The sequence below is a fragment of the Nicotiana tabacum genome, chromosome 24 (genome assembly GCF_000715075.1).
Source record: "Nicotiana tabacum cultivar K326 chromosome 24, ASM71507v2, whole genome shotgun sequence".
Classification (NCBI taxonomy): Eukaryota; Viridiplantae; Streptophyta; class Magnoliopsida; order Solanales; family Solanaceae; genus Nicotiana; species Nicotiana tabacum.
Genome location: NC_134103.1, coordinates 95637873 through 95657152, shown reverse-complemented (window position 1 = coordinate 95657152; position 19280 = coordinate 95637873). Strand labels below are relative to the sequence as shown.

Sequence of the window (19280 nt, the reverse complement as noted above, 5' to 3'; positions counted from 1 at the left end):
TGTCATATCCGCATGTGACCACGCAAAGAAATCAATATTAAATTCAAGAAATTCTATAAATCTTGACCTGAGCTCGGGGTTTAGTCTTGTCCCCAAGTTGAATTTCCTCTCTAAGAATTTTTCGAACAATGTGACTTGTTCGAGTTCTTCTGCTGTGGATTTGGTTGCGTCTGCTTCTTCTAGTACCTGAAAATATCTTAGCACCTGATAGGACTCCGACGACTCCTCCCCCTTGTTGACTTCGTTTAGCTCCTGTAATTTCTAAGCCGCATGTTCCTTCCCTTTACTATAGGAAACCGAGATCGCATTCATCTCCCTTGTAGCCGTTTGATCTCCTCTTATTTATTTAAATCCCTCTAGAATTGGGAATTTCAGAAGTTGATGGTATGTTGACGGCACAACCTTCATCCCGTGTAGCCATGGTCTTCCAAGAATAATGTTGTAGCACATATCACCGTCTACTACTTCAAACATGGTCGTCTTTATTACCTCTTCGGCATTCGTGGGCAGCAGAATCTTCCCTAGGGTTTTCACGCTTGCTAAGTTGAATCCGATGAGGAGCTTTGTGGACGAAATGATGTTTTCAGTTAGCTTGGCTTTTTCCAGCACTCTCCATTGGATAATATTGGTTGAACTCCCTGAGTCCACTAAAATATATTAAATTTTAAAATCTAAAATATTAAGAGAAATTAATAGGGCATCATTGTGTGGTAGTAGTAGTCCATCTGCGTCCTCCTTCGTGAAGGTGATATCATTCTTGGCGACTTTTCGGAGTCCCAAAAATTATGTTTATCGTTAGACGATGAGGATTTTATCCTGATTTTGAGGGTTCCGTGTTATCCCAGTTACGGCCGTATTTATTCTTAGCCCAGTCGCTTAAGAACTCTCTGAGATTGCCATTTTTCAATAATATCGCCACCTCCTCGTGCAGATGTTGGCAGTCCCCAGTCCGGTAGCCGTTAGTCCCATGATACTCACAGTATAGATTAGGATCCCTATGACTGGGATCGGATCTCATCGGCCTCGGGAATCATGCTTCCTTAATGTTTCTCATCGTCGATACCAGTTCCATTATGCTGACATTAAAGTTATACTCGGACAATCTAGGGTAGGTAGAATCCTGGGAGCCCGATACCTCTTTATCCTACAATGATCTGTTGTTCCAGCCACGATCAGATCTCCTATCGATAGCGAACCTATCCGTAGATCGTAAACCTCTGCCGCGTTCTTTGGCCCTTTCGTAAGGCAAAACCCGACCTCTAGAAGACCGTCGATTTGCGTCGAAATCATCCTACAATTTTTCCTAATTCTTTTCTCGGTCCCGACCCTTGGTTGATGCCGGGAAACTGAGCTAGTCATCCTCTATTATAATCTTCGATTCATAGCGGTTGTGGATATCTGCCCATGTTGTTTCCTGGAACTCGAGCAGACTTTCTTTCAATTTCTGAGAAGCATCTGAACTCCTAGGATTCAGCCCTTTAGTAAATGCCTAAGCTGCCCATTCGTTTGGCACGGCTGGTAGCAACATCCTTTCCTTCTGAAATCTGGTCACAAACTCCCGCAGTAATCCGGACTCTCTTTGCGCAATTATGAATATGTCGGCCTTTCGGGCTTGTACCTTCCTGGCCCCAGCATGGGCCTTGATAAAAGAATTTGCGATCATCTCAAAAGAATCTATTGAGTTCTCGGGTAGAAGTGATATCATGTTAGGGCCCCCTTTGTGAGGGTCTCTCCAAACTTCTTCAGCAAGAATGACTCAATCTCGTGCAGAGCTAAGTCGTTTCCTTTCACCGCCGTTGTGTAAGTGTAATGTGCTCCTCAGGATCTGAAGTTCCATCATATTTTGCACGTCTGACATTTTGAACTGCTTCAGAATTAACTCTGGTGTCGTACTTGGTTTGAAAGGCAACTAGGTGTACTTCTTTGAGTCCGGTCCTTTTAACATTGGCGGTGCACCCGGGATTTGATCCATTCTGATATTTATTTCTCTCATAAACCGCATGAGTTCGATTTTAAAGGGATCATTCCCGTCATTGTTACCAGATCCACTGTCATTCCCCCCAGCCCCATCAGAGCCGACCTCACCCATCGGGTTGTTGTTATCAACCCTTTGTGTTGTTTGGTTTGCGGGAGCACCGAGAGGAATCGGACCTCTTCCATTCGCGTTTTTGGAAGCACCCGACAACACTTGCTTCAACTCTAACATGACCTGATCTTGTCGCGAGAGATGGCCCATAATAGCCTTTAGTTTCTCCCTTAGGATTCTCATTGTTTCCACAACGTGCTCGTCTTCAGCATCATCAGAAATTGCTTCTCGAACATGTCGTGGATATTGCCCGCCATGGACCGGCGTGGCTACGTCTTCCTCGTTGTGGCTATCACTGATCTAATCTTCGTGTCGAGGCGTATTTCCTTGTGCCTCAACGTTGTGTATAATGTTGACATCATCATCTGCCATGTTCTTACGATTTTTCGTTAAGAAACAAAGAATTAAACATGTTAGGAATAGATGCGGGGATCAATTCAATTACACAACTGTCTAAGCCACACAGTGAGCGCCGAATTGTTTATCCGTAAAACGGTACAGTTAAATTTATAACATGATTTATAGACAAGCGGATCGATTTGATCCCAAAATGATAAATAAATTAAGTAAAATGCAAGACTAAGCGTTGAAAACGATATAAGACAGCAATTAGCTTGGTCCCGGGAGTAGAGCTTCCGAAGGCAGCAATATGAATATCAATAAACAAGAAATGAAATGTTATTGAGCTTTTGAATAGTATATCGTATAAGTTTGTTAGAAAATTCGAGTCCTTACAATGGCTGTTGAAATCACTACTTATAGTTGCACCTAGGGAACAAGGTCCTAGGATCAAGCCTCTCTTAAATGACAATTATAGGGGTCATTGAAGAATATGTTACGACAGGCTATGAAAGCCAAAATTCTCTATAACGGACTGTGTATTTAAACGGGTGGCAGGCACTCGTTTGTCTTCATTAGTAATACTCCCTTCGGGGGCTTCCCAATGCCAACCGAAGTTGCTGCCCCCGGTCTTAGTTTCCACCTGTTTCGTTTTCCATCTGTCTCCGATTTCACGTGTCGCTCTATTATACGAGAATTTAATACGAATCGATTTTACCCGTACAGTGAAACTTTAATTTGTAGAGGTCTTCGGACTCTGGGAGTCGGTCGTTCTTGATAACCAAATTAAGTACTTCTGGACTGTTTTGCTTTGTGGCCGAGGCTACGTGTTTATATATACTTTACAGGGAATATGGTTATGAAAATGTGCATGTCTTGTACTAGAAGCTAAGAATTACATTATAATACATCAGAAAAAATAAATAAGTCTTTGATTTACTATGTTGTGTACTTAATAAACTATGTGAATAACATATCCTAGTAATTACACAACCTATAGCTAGTAATATTCGACGGTGTCAAAAAACATACTAAGGCTTGACTTCATTTTATCTATTAGCTTTGATAGGTTGCATTCTTTTTTCTCCTTTTTTTTAATATATCGAATCCACTTTCTATGTGTTTTTTGGGGGAGGTGTAGATGAAACTCAACCGCTCATCACATGAGATGACCCAAAATGTCATCTTTAAATTTAATTATTAATTCTGTGTTCTAAGACCTCAAAAAATATTATTTATTATTCCTCGACTCACGTACGCAGTCCGTACAATTTTCCGGAAAGTTTTTATGTGAAAAATGGATTAAAATGTGAAATAGAGCTTTAAAACTCAACTGAGTTGACTTTGGTCAACATTTTGAGAAAACGGACCCAGATCAGTATTTTGACAATTCCGGTAGGTCCGTATCGTGATTTGGGACTTGGGCGTATGCCCGGAATCGAATTTCGAGGTCCCTAGCCCGAGATATGAAATTTTGATGAAAAATTAAAAGCTTGAAAGCTTAATAATTTTTAAGAAATTACTGATGTTGGATTTATTGACCCCGGGTCTATATTTTAGTTTCGGAGCCCGGTATAGGTCCACTATAATATTTATGACTTTTCTGCCGAATTTGGTGCGAATCGGAGTTGATTTGACGTGATTCGGACGTCCGGTTGTGAAAATATAAGTTTTAAAATTTTCTTGAAAACTTCCTTTGATTTGATGTCCGATTCGTAGTTCTAGGTGTTATTTTGGCGATTTGATCGCGCGAACAAGTTCGTATGATATTTTGGAACTTGGGTGCATGTTTGGTTTGGAGCCCCGAGAGCTCGGGTGAGTTTCGGATAGGATACAGGATGATTTTGAACTTAGAAAAATCTGATTTTCTGCAACTTCAGGCTTCTGGTATTTCCTTCATCGCGTTCGCGAATGTACTCTCGCGAACGCGAAGAGCAAACTAGGTTGGTTGAATTTTCCTTCTTCGCGAACGCGAGGATTGGGTCGCAAACGCGAAACTATGGGGACTTTACCCTTCGCGAACGCGACCAGCTCAACGCGAATGCGAAGCTTTAGAGGCCTGGGGGAGGGGTCAGTTGTCCTTCTACGTGAGCGCGAGCACTGGCACGCGAACGCGAAGGCCAGGGGGGAAAAGCCTTCATGAACGCGAAGGAGGACTCGCGAACGCAAAATCCACGGGCTGCTACTCATTGCGAACGCGACAGGCCCTTCGCGAACGCGAAGAAGGCCTGACGCATGTGACTTAAAACAGAACCAAACTGGGAGTTTTCCCATTTTTCACAAACCCTCAATTAGAACTCGGTTTAGGGGCGATTTCAAAGGAGTTTTTCACGATTTCGAACTGGATAAGTGTTCTTTATAATATAGTGATTGTATTTCATAAATCTAAGTCTATATTTATCATTTATTTCAGATTTAGATGGAAGAAATTGGAATTTTTATAAAATCTTCCAAAAATAAAAATTTAAGATTTGAAGGTCCATTTGACATCGGAATTGGATAAATTTTGTATGGTTGAACTCGTATCGGAACGGGTGTTCGGATTTCGTAAGTTTTTTTGGGATTTGAAATGTGGGTCCCACTGTCGCATATTTAAATAAATTTCGAATTTTTATCCGGAAAATTAGTAAATTCATACGGAATTAATTCCTATGATTCGTATTGAGTATATCGAATTGTTTGTGAATAGATTTGAAACTTTTGGAGACAAATTTAAAAGGAAAAGTTGTGGTCGAGTAATTGATTGAAATTTGCAAAGCGAGGTAAGTGTCGTGGTTAACCTTGACTTGAGGGAATAGAACCCTTAAACTATTTGTTATGTGAAATGCATGGGAACGACGTATAGGCGAGGTGACGAGTGTCTATACGTCGCCAAATTAATTGTTTGCATAATTAATTTAAAAAATCATAAGTCGCTTTAAATTATGAATTAATTATTATAATAATTATTTCTCTCCTATTCTTTATCAAATATTAATTCTTGAATTCCTGCATTAATTGTTACATGCTATTTGAATTATGTGTCTTAATTGTTATTTGACATTTAGCATATTAAATATTAAACTGCTTATTTTCTCCCTCATTTTTATAATAATTTGCTATTTGTCATTGTTTATTTCATATTTAAATCATAATTATTGTATGCTTGTTGTCTTATAATTTTATATTAATTATTGTATTTATTGAAAAAATTTCTTCTATAAGAATTGGTAAATGGATATATTGGAAGATCGGGTTGCACGCCGCAACAGACTTATTAAAAAGTCCATATTGGAGGACCGGGTTACACGCCGTAACAGACTTATTAAAAGTCAATATTTGGGGGATCGGATTGCACGCCGCAATAGACTTATTTAAAAGTTAATATATATACATGATTAAAAATAATTATATGAGAGGATTGAAAATGAATATATTGTGAGAGCGGGTTGCATGCTGCAACAGAATTGAATGTGAATATATTGTGAGAGCGGGTTGCACGCTGCAACAGAATTGATGAAAATGATAATTGGTTATGACTGTTGAGTTGGCTTCAATTATTATAAATGAGTTACCCGATTTATTTCTATTATTGTTGTTGTTACTAATATTGCGTACAGATTAATGTAAGTGACCTGCCTTAGCCTCGTCACTACTTCGTCGAGGTTAGGCTCAACACTTACCAGAGGAGACTTGAGATATACACTGCACGGCATTCGCAGTTCTGAAGTCCCCGTCTACTTTACTTTAGCTGTGTGTTTATTTCCAGACAGCTTTATTTTATTAAGATCTTTATTTGTATTATTCTAGAAGCTCTTCCACTTGTGACACCAATTCTGGGATGGTATTTAGACACCGTTGATTTTATGAATTATTCACTATATTTCAGAATTTACTTTCGCAATTGTTCTTTGTTATTAATAAATTTAAAAATTATTTTAAAAATTGATAATATTATTCTAACGTTGGATTGCCTAACAAGTGAAATGTTAGGCGCCATCACGGTCCGAAGGTGGGAATTTCGGGTCGTGACATCACCTCATCATTAATAGCAATGGCAGATATACAACTATACATACGGGTTCACTTGAACCTATAACTTTCGATGTAGAACATAAACTTTTATATTAAAGATCAGTGGAATTATAATAAATAATAGATATGAAACCATAATTTTATAAATATAATGAGATCAATACTAAAAACCTTAAATTTTGAACCTATAAAATTTAAATATTGGATCCGCCTCTAATTAGTAGAAGCCAAAAGGTAAATGCATGACATGTTGCATTCAAAATAGGAGTTCATTTATTTCTAAGTGAGAAAACTTCCAAAATTCATTGTCTTGAATCATACTGAAAACTTTTGTGACGTGAATTTATCGTTTATTAGAAAGTCTTTTTACGGCAGGAAGGTAATAGGTCAAAACTCGTACATGCAGTATTAAATGGTTTTATAATGAAAATCATGTTATATTTCTTAACGAAAGCAAAACAATCCATGCCTAGAAAATCAATGCATTGTGTTACACAATGGTGTGAATAGAAATATGGGGGAAAAGAGTATATTAAATGAATCGTTTTCGACGTAGTTATTTAATAATATACTTGTCTCATCTATGGAAATTGAAACTCATGTATTTAATTTTCAAGAAATGTTTCACTTCTTACTTTGCATTTGGTGTCTTTGCCAATTCTTCCAAGTTAATATGCATTCCCCCTGAATCCCATATTTCCTGTTGACTTTCCAAATTCTTACATGCATTCCCATTCGTTTATTTTCACCTATAAAATGATACTAATCACAAGCTTTTCTTCATCATTTCTCATCATTCTTGAATACAATATCAACTCTCATAAACCCTTGTCACCAAAATGGTCAATACTAAATCTCACACTCTTTTTCCTACCATACTCTTTTTAGCTTTCTTTCATCTTTCTTTGATTTCTTGCCGAAAAATAATACGCACTTGTGGCGAAAATGGTTTCACCCTTGATCTTATGCACCTCGATTCTACTCTTTCACCCTCTACAACCCATCAAACAATCCATCAAAGCGTCTTCGAAACTCCTTCCACCGCTCATTTTCACGGGCATCTTTCTTCAAGAAAAATTCCTTTGCTAGTGCTAATGACACAATCCAATCGGATATTTTTCCAATCCCAGGAGAATATCTCATGAAAATCTCTATTGGAACTCCACCAGTTGAAATTGTAGCCATAGCTGACACTGGTAGTGACTTAACATGGACACAATATATGCCTTGCACTAATTGTTTCCAACAATCAGCCCCCCTTTTTGATTCCCAAAAAAACTCTACTTATAAAACTGTAGGGTGTAATGCTGAAGAATGTGCATCACTAGGGACTTCTTCTTGTGTAAGGAAATATTTGTGAATATCAAATGAGTTATGGTGCCAATCACAAATTATTGGTGACCTTGCTTTTGAGAAATTAACATTTCCTTCTACTTATGGAAATAATGTTTCCATTCCTAATGTTGTCTTTGGTTGCGGTCATGACAATAGTGGCGCGTTCAATAACTATACTTCTGGTATTATTGGCTTATGTGGCGGTGAAGTTTCAATTATCAACCAATTGGATAAAGAAATCAATGGAAAATTCTCTTATTGTTTAATCCCAATTCCATTACAATCATCAATTTCTAATGCCACCAGTCACATAAACTTAGTCAAGGGAACATTATAATTAATTCTGGTACGACATTAACATTGCTGCCTAGCGAATTTTACTCGAGTTTGGAATTAACGTTAGTGGATTCGATTAATGCTACTAAGAAAGATGATCCTTCGGGCACTTTTGGTCTCTGTTACGAGTCTGAGAATGGTACTATCGATGCTCCCAAGATTGTCGCGCATTTTACAGATGCAGATTTAGAGTTGTCGACTTCGAGCACGTTTACAGAAGTGGAGGAAGGTTTGGTTTGTCTTACAATAGTGCCAGCAGAGGAAGTTGCTATTTTTGGAAACTTGGCGCAGGCAAATTTCCTAATTGGATATGATCTTGTTGCAAACAAAATCTCCTTCTTGCCTACAGATTGCACTAGCTATTTGAAAAGTTTATGTAATGAATTTGGCTGGACTACCTAGTGTTATTTGTTTTCCTTCTTCGTTTGTTGGTCTTTTAATGTTATTAACAGTAATTAGAATGTTCTTGATCAATTCGTGATGACTTAATTATATTTACTTCATTCTAATGCTTACCAATTGAGATGGAATTATTTAATGTTTATAAGTAGTTCTTCTTAGTCCTGATGCTTTGTTTTGTTTTTCCTTATTGTTTATGCTTCTGAAAACTTAAAACAGTTTTTAGTAAAGACTAGTCTTAGGATACCCAACTTCAATAAGTAAACTTTTTTTTATAAAAACCAGATAAATAGTATATTCAAATTATATCTGAATTACAAAATAAAAGTTTAAACTTTTGAAATTGATGAATATTAATCCAATATAGATAACTCAATAAATAAAGAGAAATTGTCTCATAGAATTCCTCAAATATCATCATTCTATATATTCAACTTAAATTCATGGCCATCTCTTTAATTTTATCACTTTAATTTCACAAATTATCATACTTCCTTTTTAATTTCAGTAAGAACACATAGCATTTGAAGATTTAAGAGTTTTTTTTTTTTTTTTTTTGAAAAGCTATGTTCAAGTTCATTTTTTGTGTGGTAATTTTCAAGTTCGTTCTAATAGACACTAACATCTTCAACTAACTAACAAAAGACGGTCCATTTTTCTTTAATCAATAAGAACTACTATATGAATTGTTTCTAACAGATTAAAAAAGAATATATTACTGTAGCAAAAGTAGAATCCAACAGCTACATTTTGAACTATAAATTTTAGTTGATTTTAAAATCTTAAATATTAAGAGAATAATTAAAGGATAACTTTGTATAGTGTAAAATCTATTTTCAAAAGGATTTTTTATATAAATAGCCGGACGGATTCACTATTTACTCACTATTTACTTTTCCTACCTGGTAGACATATATTATACATTCGCTGGCTATGTTTAGTTAAGCGGTTGGATGACCGGCTATATAGGTTAAGTCTTCATTTTTTAAGTTGAAAAGCCTATCAACATTAAATTTAATTAAATATCTTCTATGACATACTTTTATCATAATTATTCAAAGATTTGTCAATAACATGAAAATAATCATAATTGTGTTTGTTTGAAATTTGGGAGTAAAGGTTGGTCCTACAACTCCTAGAAAATAAAATGAATAATTGACAATTTAGAGCCTACAAAATAACTAAGGAAAAATGACACTGTGTAACCGCTATAAAAATAATAGCCGAAAAAATATATAAAATTTGTATATTGTTTGTATATATATACATTTTTTATGTTATATATAAAATTATACAAGTTTTATATACTTTTTCGGCTACCAGATGTAAATAGTTTCTAACCTGAGCTAAAAGTTATAATACCCCAATAGCTAATGTCAAACCATTATACCACAAATTAGATGATATAAAGAACTACAATTAGCAGCCAATGGATTAAAGAACTAAAAAGGCGAAAAAAGTAATTTATGAGCCACATTTAATAAAAACATCTAACAAAAGATTGATGATAACTTTAAACTTATCAAAGTAATGATAAAATTTTTATTTCACTACATAATAAGAAACTAATCATGTAAAAGAAGCATAAATAACTTATAACATGCTTAATTTTAGTTGAACTGAGAAGTCTTGTATGCCTTGAGTTTCACATATAATACACTAATTTTTAACATACTTAACATCACGTATTCTAAAAAGCCAGCTTCAAGGTTTCACTTTTAACATATTTTACATCACACAATTATTCAAATAAATAAAGGATTTATATTAGTAAACCTTATTTTAAGTTATTAAATATTAAGAGTTTCTACATTGATCAAATAAGGAATGACTTAATGACCATAGTTTTAGTTGACTTCAAACTCCTAAACTTTAGGAAAATAATAAAATGACTATCTTGTCTAGTTTAAAATCAAATTTTAAGGATAAAAAACGCAAACAATATTTTTCTAAGAGTTTTCGTGCTTTTAATATAATATAGATTTGCGACAAGTTTGAAGCAATCTCACTGAATTAGACTTCAAAGAGAAGGACTTGAAAAGGTTACATTTGTTTGGCCAATTTCAGTAAGGGGAATATAGTTAATAAATTCTGCAATTCATAATTAAGGCGGACCAAAGATTTTAGTCACCATTACATCGGTTTCCCTACTCAATGGCCTTGTCCTAAAGGACGAGATCATTCTAGACCCGTCAACTTGGTTAGTTAGCTGAATTATTCCATCTATTTTGTTTTATGTAACTAGGCGTGAAGTTTAAAATAGTAAAGAGGATTTTTTTTTTATTTTGTGGTCTTATATGATAAAAATTACCAAAAATGAATTGAGAATATGTAGTAGTGATTAATATATAGGTGTCTGTATTAAATCAGGTTATTCAAATTCAATATATATACATATATATAAATATATATTTATAAATAAATATTTATATAATGTCAATAAATAAAACTTAAATACATTGAAAATAAGGTGGGAAGCTAAAGTCTTTATTCAACTTCTCTATATGAGATATAGTCTGTTGTAACTGATGTCTAAATTATTATACTTTCATACTTTTATTTACCCTAGCTATATTCTATATAAAATAATAATAATTTGTGCAACGTTTGAGCTTAATTGAGTTATTTTATGTGTATTAGACATGAAATAAATTGCAAAAATTGGCACCAAAATAATGATGTAGAGCACGCAGTGAAATTGGTGCCTTACACGGAGCAAGGCTCGGTGAAAATGGTTCCCCAGTACTAGGCAAGGAAAGAATGGTGCTCCAGACTCCAGAGGGTGCTAGGCAACCAAAAGTCGGCGCCTTACATGATGCCTTGTGAGGTTTAAGGCACCAAGAACCGAGCCCCGGACGGCGCTAGGCGAGCTCCAGGGCAAGGTTGATTGGGCACAACGCGCCAAGCCCTATTCCGAGACTTTTTGGATGCCTAGTCAGCTTAAGACATAATTATTTCGGCCCTAATTGTAGCATAGTATATAAATACCTATGTAACCTAGATTTTAGAGGTTATAACTTTTGAGGAGGAAAAGACGGCCAGAAGAATTGCACGCACCGGATCAAGAGTTTTTCTTCCACTCTTTCTTAGTTTATAGATTAATGCTTTCAATTGTTAATGTTATTGTTAGCATGACTATGAGTAGCTAAATTTCTTTCTAAGATTTTGATGGAACTTTTTGTAGGAACTCTTGATATGTTTTGTTATAACCAGTGTTTTAAAAGGCGTGGGCGTAAGCCCCGAGGCGCGGGGCGTAAGCCCCATAGGTATTTAATTTTTAATATTTTAAAAAATAATATAATGACAGTTAATATTTATAAACAAGTAAAATTGCATAAAAATTGAAGAAAACTATATATATGTGTGCTCCATCCTCACAAAAAACTAATCAAACAATCTATTATACGTTACTTACAAGCACAAGTAATTTGAATCTAAAAGAATAAAGTTTTCTATATGCAAGAACAAAAAGGATGATTAACCTGCAATTTGAACTTTGAATTTACTGCTATGAAGAAAAATGTAGTTCTCTTTGTATTTGTAAAAAAAATTAAATATTCGTTGCTTTTGGGAGATATTAGCAGACTAGCGGACAAGATAAAAAATTAAAAAAACTATGAATTAGAGCTTAAATCAATAAAAAAAGTCTTTACTTTTAAATTTAATACTTTTGAGTTCCTTTTTAAACCTTTTGAGTAATTACCAAACTGACTTTTGAAATTTTGAGTATTATATGAAGGACTAATTCAACAAATTTTGTTTTAATTTGAAAAATTCTCTAGGGCTTACTCCTTACTAAAAAAACGCGCCCCGAACTCCCGGGCGTACGCCCCAAATTGCGGGGCATACGCCTCTTGAGACTTTCGCCCCACACCATCGCCCCGACGCGTTTTTGGTACGCCTCGCCCCGGAGCTCGCCCCAGAAACGCCTTTTAAAACAGAGGTTATAACTGAGCCTTTAGATTCCTCTATTTGTTCAACTACATGCTTATTTTAGTTAATTGAAGAGCTTTCAATTAATGGTACCTATTTATTATATATTTCTCGAGTGAGAGTATGTATTTAGATAGGTCTTGAACAACGCCGTTGCCTTGGTATGTGAGAGATCAGTACTGCAGGTTTAAAAGCCGAATTAGAGATAACGAAGCTTTGGCATGATCGTAGTGAGCTGTGAGAAATTGTCAGCTAGAGTAGTTCGATAGAATATGTCTAATAAATTATCGAGATTGTTCGATAGAGAATTATTGTAAGTTGAATGCTCACAATCCGTAGAAAGTAAAGGCGAAATTATAGCTATTATAGCAAGAAAGATTCCGGCAATTGGGGAAATCATAAATCAAGGCCTCCTTAATTTTGTCTACAACCCTTACATTTTGTTTGGATGGTTGTTACTCATTTGTATCGTATTTTATTGTTATCCCAAAACAATGTTTGTTTTGATTGTTTCATTAAAATTGGTTGTATTGGATTGTTAAATCCATTGTTCCGCAACAATGAAAAGTCCCATTTTTTGAAACAACCGATTTGGTGTGGTGGGATTGTTTCCTATTTTTCTTTCCAATTATACCCTAACCTATTACTCCATAATTCTATTTTATCCTTTACCTTTTTTTAGTTTTTATTTTAACTCCATAATTTAGTTGCTCAATTTATTTACAAGACATATTTGGTGATAAATTAGTAGAAAGGGATTTTCTTAAATTATATTTATGCGTAATTCTTGATAAATTTAATATTTAAATAATTAAAGGTATTTTAATAAACTTATCAGTTACAGTACAGTACGATACAATCAAAACAAACAGCAAAATATTATTTAACAACAACAATATAATCTATCCAAACATTATATTTATAAAACGATACAATACAATATAATACAATACAATACAATACATTATAAAACGATGGGTAACAACCATCCAAACAAGCAATTGGTCTAGATCTTTAGTTGATAATATTTTACTGTTTTTTTCACAATCCTTATAACTTAAAAATTGTTTGAACTTGTTTTCTTAGTGATAGTGAACCGTTACAGCTAAATCTTAATTCTTTGTGAGATTCAACTCTGGACTATAAAATCGAATTATATTTGCAGCGACCGCTAGGTCCTTTTTATAAGACATAGTTGGGCACCATAAACCAAGCTAACGAAATGTTAATCGTTTAAACGGGAGCAAGTTAGCTGCGTCTTTAACAATGAGAAAATCCAGATTATTCAGAAAAATTGGTCCTGTTTTGGCTAAAACATAAGTAAACTCATTTTTACCATAGGAATTGACTAAATGTAGTCTTGATTTCGTTGACTCCCTTGTTCTAAATTATATTATACGTTCCTATAGTTTTGAAAATCATTACAAAAACCGCCTTGTCATTAAGTTTCTTGCATAACAATGTTAAAATTTATGAAGATATCATTTTGTTCCTCAACCTACAAAATTCCTTGTCATTATGTTCGTGAGGAATTCACTTGAATTTCGGAAGGGCCTGTTGTATTTGTGTACAACCTAAATTTTTTTGAAAAATAAAAATAATAATGTATAATCTTCATTAACCTTGATCAGAAGATTTGAGTTGTCTTCATTAATATAAACTTTTTGAATTTTTTTTTGTTAGAACCTCTTAAAATCTATTTGGGATTTAAGGATGATGCAAAGTTTACCCACATGGACCAAAGACATGCACAGCACTGGTTGTGGAGTACTGGAGTCCACATTGGGTTATTTAGGGTCCAGTGAAAATTCGACTAATCGATATGAACTGCTCCTATAACATAGGAGTAGCGCAAAATCACTTAGCAGTCGTTTGGTTACCGAGATTAGTATAAATTTGAGTTTATATTTATTTTGTGTTTAATTATTGGTATTAGTCAAAATGTTATAAATTTTATACCAAAATGTTGCTTTGTTTGTCCTTTTAATGATTGTTGGGATTATACTTTTCTTGAGTCGAGGGTCCATTGGAAATAATTTCTCTACCTTCACAAAGGTAAGGGTAAGGCTACGTATATACTACCTTCCACATACCCCACTTATGAGATTTCACTGTGTATGTTGTTGTTGTTGTAAGTTTTATACCAAAATTTTGATATTAATTATCCCATATGGGATTAATTCCAGAATATTTTTGTTTCGAACCAAACAACCCCTCGAAAGTCTGAAAAAGCAATTACTAGAGCCTTATGGAAAATAGTAACTTGAGTATGTTGGTATTTATATTTGGTAATGCAAAGTCAAAGATTTTTTTGTAGTTCCTTTTACTTCTTTACTTCTTTGTCTTTTGTGAAAGTTAAAGCGTCCCTCATTTATTGTGGAAAGTTTCTTTCTTCTCTTTATATTGAATTACTCTTTGTTGGGCTTGTAAAGAGCTAGTAAAAGAAAGTGTTCTCGTGCACATGAGAAATTAGTCCTGAAGACAAAACGAGTCAATTCCCCCTCCCCTCCTGTGCGCGAGATATACGTGAGGCCCATTCCAAATTCATTCTCTTTGAATTGAATTTGTAACGTCCCATTTATTTCTTTATAACTATCATGCTTTAATTTTTGTAACACACTCTGTATGTAACCCCTCCCCCCCGTAGAAACTTAGTTTCTGGTGCGATTCTCAACAAAGCAGGTCTTAAACTTGTTTTTGAATCTGATAAAGTAGTTATTTCTCGTGGAGAAGTCTTTGTTGGGAAGGGTTACCTTTGTAGAAAACCAATTAGATAGAAAAATCAAGAGACTACGATCTGACAGGGGTGATGAATACAGTACTAATACTCTAGAAGCCGTTTGTGAGAAAAATGGTATTATACATGAGGTTAGTGCTCCCTATACTACCCAACAAAATGGTGTAGCCGAACTGAAAAATAGAACCCTTAAGGAAATAATGAATTCTATGCTTTTGAGTTTGGGTTTATCTGATAATATGTTGAGGGAAGTTGTTTTATCTGCATGCTATGTTCTTAATAAAGTTCCTCATAAGAAGTTAGATAAAAACCCGTATGAGTTATGGAAAGGGTTTACCTCTAACTTGAAAATTCTGAAAGTATGGGGATGTTTGGCTAAGGTTGGTCTACCTGATTTTAAACAAGTAACTGTTGAACCCAAGACTTTTGATGTTATTTTTATTGGTTATGCTCAAAATAGTGTAGTGTATAGATTTGTGTCTTTGAATGATGGTTCTATTTGTGAATCTAGAAATGCAGAATTTTTGAGCATGTTTTTCCATTGGAAATATAATTTGCCTAGTGATGTGCCTAATAATGCTTCTACATCTATGTCTGTTAATTCTAGTATTACTGCTAATGAGCATGAAAATGAACTTAGAAGGAGTAAGAGACGTAGAATTGAAGCTAGCTTTGGTCTTGACTTTATCAGTACTTTCGTGACTGAAAATATTGATTTTGATGTTTTGAGTGATGAATTAGTGTCAATCTATTTAATAGAAGAAAACCCTAAGACTTATAATGAAGCAATGAGGTCAATAGATGCTACTTTTTGGAAAGAGGCCATTAAAAATGAATTAGACTTTATAGTTTCTAATCACACTTGGGACTTGTCTGATTTGCCTAAAGGTTGTAAACCCATAAGTAGCAAGTGGATATTTAAGAAGAAATTGAGACCTGATGGTACAATTGAGAAATATAAGGCTAGACTTCTTATTAGGGATTTTAACCAAAAGAAAGGCATTGATTACTTTGACACTTATTCTCCTGTGACTAAGATAGCGACTATTAGAATTCTTGTTGCTTTAGCCGCTATTCATAATTTAGTGATAAATCAAATGGATGTTAAAACGACTTTCCTAAATGGTGATTTAGAGGAAGAGATCTATATGTCTCAACCTGAGAGATTTGTAATCCAAGTACAGGAGAATAAAGTATGCAAATTGAGCAAGTTTCTGTATGGTTTAAAGCAGGTACCTAAGCAATGGTATGAAAAGTTTAATAGCACATTAGTGGATAATGATTTTGTTGTTAATGCATCTGATACTTGTGTTAATTCCAAGACGATAGGATCAGATTGTGTGATTATATTTATGTATGTGGATGACATGTTAATCTTTGGCCCTAATGTGAATGTTGTTAATGAGACTAAATATTTTTTGTCTTCTAAATTTGAAATGAAAGATCATGGAGAAGCAAATGTGATTTTAGGGATTAAAATTAAAAGAACTTCTAATGGTTTTTTGTTGTCTCAGTCTCATTATATTGAGAAAACATTGAAAAGGTTTAATTGATTTGATGTAGCTTCTGTGAGAACTCCTTACGATCCTAGCATACACTTGAGAAAGAATAAAGAATCCAGTATTTTTCAAACTGAATATGCTAAGATAATTGGTAGTGTAATATTTCTCAAGAATTATACACGACCTGATATTGCTTATGCTGTTAGTAGATTGAGTAGATATACTCACAATCCCAGTAGTGAATACTGGAATACTCTTCATCGTTTGCCAAGGTATTTGAGAGGTACTATGGATTGGTGTTTGCATTTTTGCTAAGGTATTTGAGAGGTACAGTGGATTGATGTTTGCATTTTAATAAATTTCCTGCTGTTTTAGAAAGATTTTGTTATACAAATTGGGTTACTGACAATGATGAAGTTAGCTCCACTAGTGGCTATATATTTACTTTGGGTGCCAGTGTTATTTTATAGAAGTTTTCAAAACAGACTTGTATAGCACGATCTACTATGGAGTCTGGATGCATTGCTTTTGAGTTGGCAGGGCGAGAAGGCGAGTGGTTGAGAAACTTATTGGCAGACGTGCCTTTGTGGGGAAGACAAGTGTCACGACCTAATTTTTTCTATTGGCCGTGATGGCGCCTAACGTCGCCGCTAGGCAAGCCTACGGTGAAGTTACTACGTGATTTCTTCTTTTAACCAATTTCCAAGTAATTAAATCCCATTTGTTTAGAATTTTGAGAGATAGAGATTCAAATGGTTAAAAATGAAGATAACTGAATGCAAGCATAAATATGTAACTACCCCAAAACTGTAAAGTCTACTAGAGTGTGTGCTAAGATCCGGTGTCACAAGTGTATGAGCGCTAGTAGAATATACAAAACTCTAACTACTGTCTGAAATAACATAGACATAAAATAAGTACAAAAGAAAGGCTCTAGGTGCTGCAGAACGACTCAGGATGCAGCTCACCACTAGGCCTCCGGGTAACGGGGGTGTGTGCCGGTATGTCCACCAGATGCACCTGCCTCAGATCCTGCACGGTCAGTGCAGAAGTGTAGCGTGAGTACATAAACAACATGTACCCAGTAAGTATCAAGTCTAACCTCGAAGAAGTAGTGACGAGGGGTCGACATCGACACTTACTATGGGCTATAAATAAAATGCGAAAAATCATAAATAAGCATGGATTATGTAAGCAACTAACACTACAAAGCAGTGAATAATAATTCTCTTTACTAATAATAACTTCAAATAAATTCCTGTCCTTTAAATAATAGTGACCGCTCAAGCCATAAATTAATATCAAATAAAAGTTAAGTTCCGAGTATTATCACGCACGATTTATGCCGAGGTCGTACGACCCGATCCAGAAATATACTGTGTACTGCCGAGGGTCGAACGACACAAACCATAGATGCATCTATTAACCTGCCGAGGTAAACGGCCCGCTCCTATGAGAGAAGAGAAAAGTTTACCTCGCTCGCGGAAATACTTGCGACGCGAGTAAACATAAAATTGTCAGAGTTCTCATAAAATCCTTAAATTCTTTCCAAACATAAGAAATCTAAACTAGAGACTATAAATATTTAAATCCTTAATCTCAGCTCATTTCAAAGCAGTTAATGTGCATAACCAACATAACAGTGCAAATAAGGTATGGTGTAAACCTAAGTCTACCCGTACATCACATAAAATACAGCTATGCACGGACTCTCGTCACCTAGTGCGTACGTAGCTCCCCACACATAAAATTCACAGCAAAAATACACCTAAGGGGGAGAGTTCCCACTTACAAGGTTAGGCAAGAGACTTACCTCGTCTCAAAGCTTACTTTTCGGTCCACAACTGTGCTCTAAACCCTCAACTCGGTGCCAAACGACTCGAAACTAGTCAAATATTATATAAAATAATTAATACGTGCTCAAAAGTTCATATTCTACCTATTAAAGTGATTACCTAATCCCAATTGAAGAATTCCTAAAATTCATCCCGGGTCCACGTGCCCGGATTTCGAAAATTTTTGAAGAAAGTTGTTACCCATAACCTCATGAACTCAAATATATAATTTTTACTCAATTCCATAACCATTTTCGTGGTTAAATCTCATTTTTATCAAAACCTATATTTTTCATCTAAACCCATGATTTCACAAATTTTTCATGTTAAATCTACCCATAATCTATGTATTTAACTCACATTGTAAGGAAATTACTTACCTTAAAGTGATTAGTGAAAACCCCTCTCTAAGAGCTCCAAAACTCTCCCAAAGAATGAAATAAAAGAACCCAAAATGGTTGAGTCCCGACATTAAATGAGGGTTCTGCCCAGCAGAATATCCGTATCTGCGGTCACTGGGCTGCATTTGCAGTACTGCTTTTGAGGCACAAGGCCCGCTTCTGCGGAATGCCACAGGACCAGCGTAGGCCGCATCTGTGGACAGGCTTCCGCTTTTGCAGTCTCGGTTCTGCGACTCCTCATCGCAGAAGCGACCCGCTTCTGCGCTCAACCCTTTGCTTCTGCGTACCACTGGCCAAGGCTCCAAAGCTGCTTCTGCGGCCTAGAGGACGCATCTACGGGCTTGCACCTGCGGCCAAAAGCTC

The 19280-nt window shown here is 35.3% G+C and overlaps 1 pseudogene; it reads left to right on the top strand.

The window, feature by feature from the left end:
- Positions 1–7243: 7243 nt before the first annotated feature.
- LOC142178324 (aspartic proteinase CDR1-like) lies at positions 7244–8512 on the top strand (annotated as a pseudogene).
- Positions 8513–19280: the final 10768 nt, after the last annotated feature.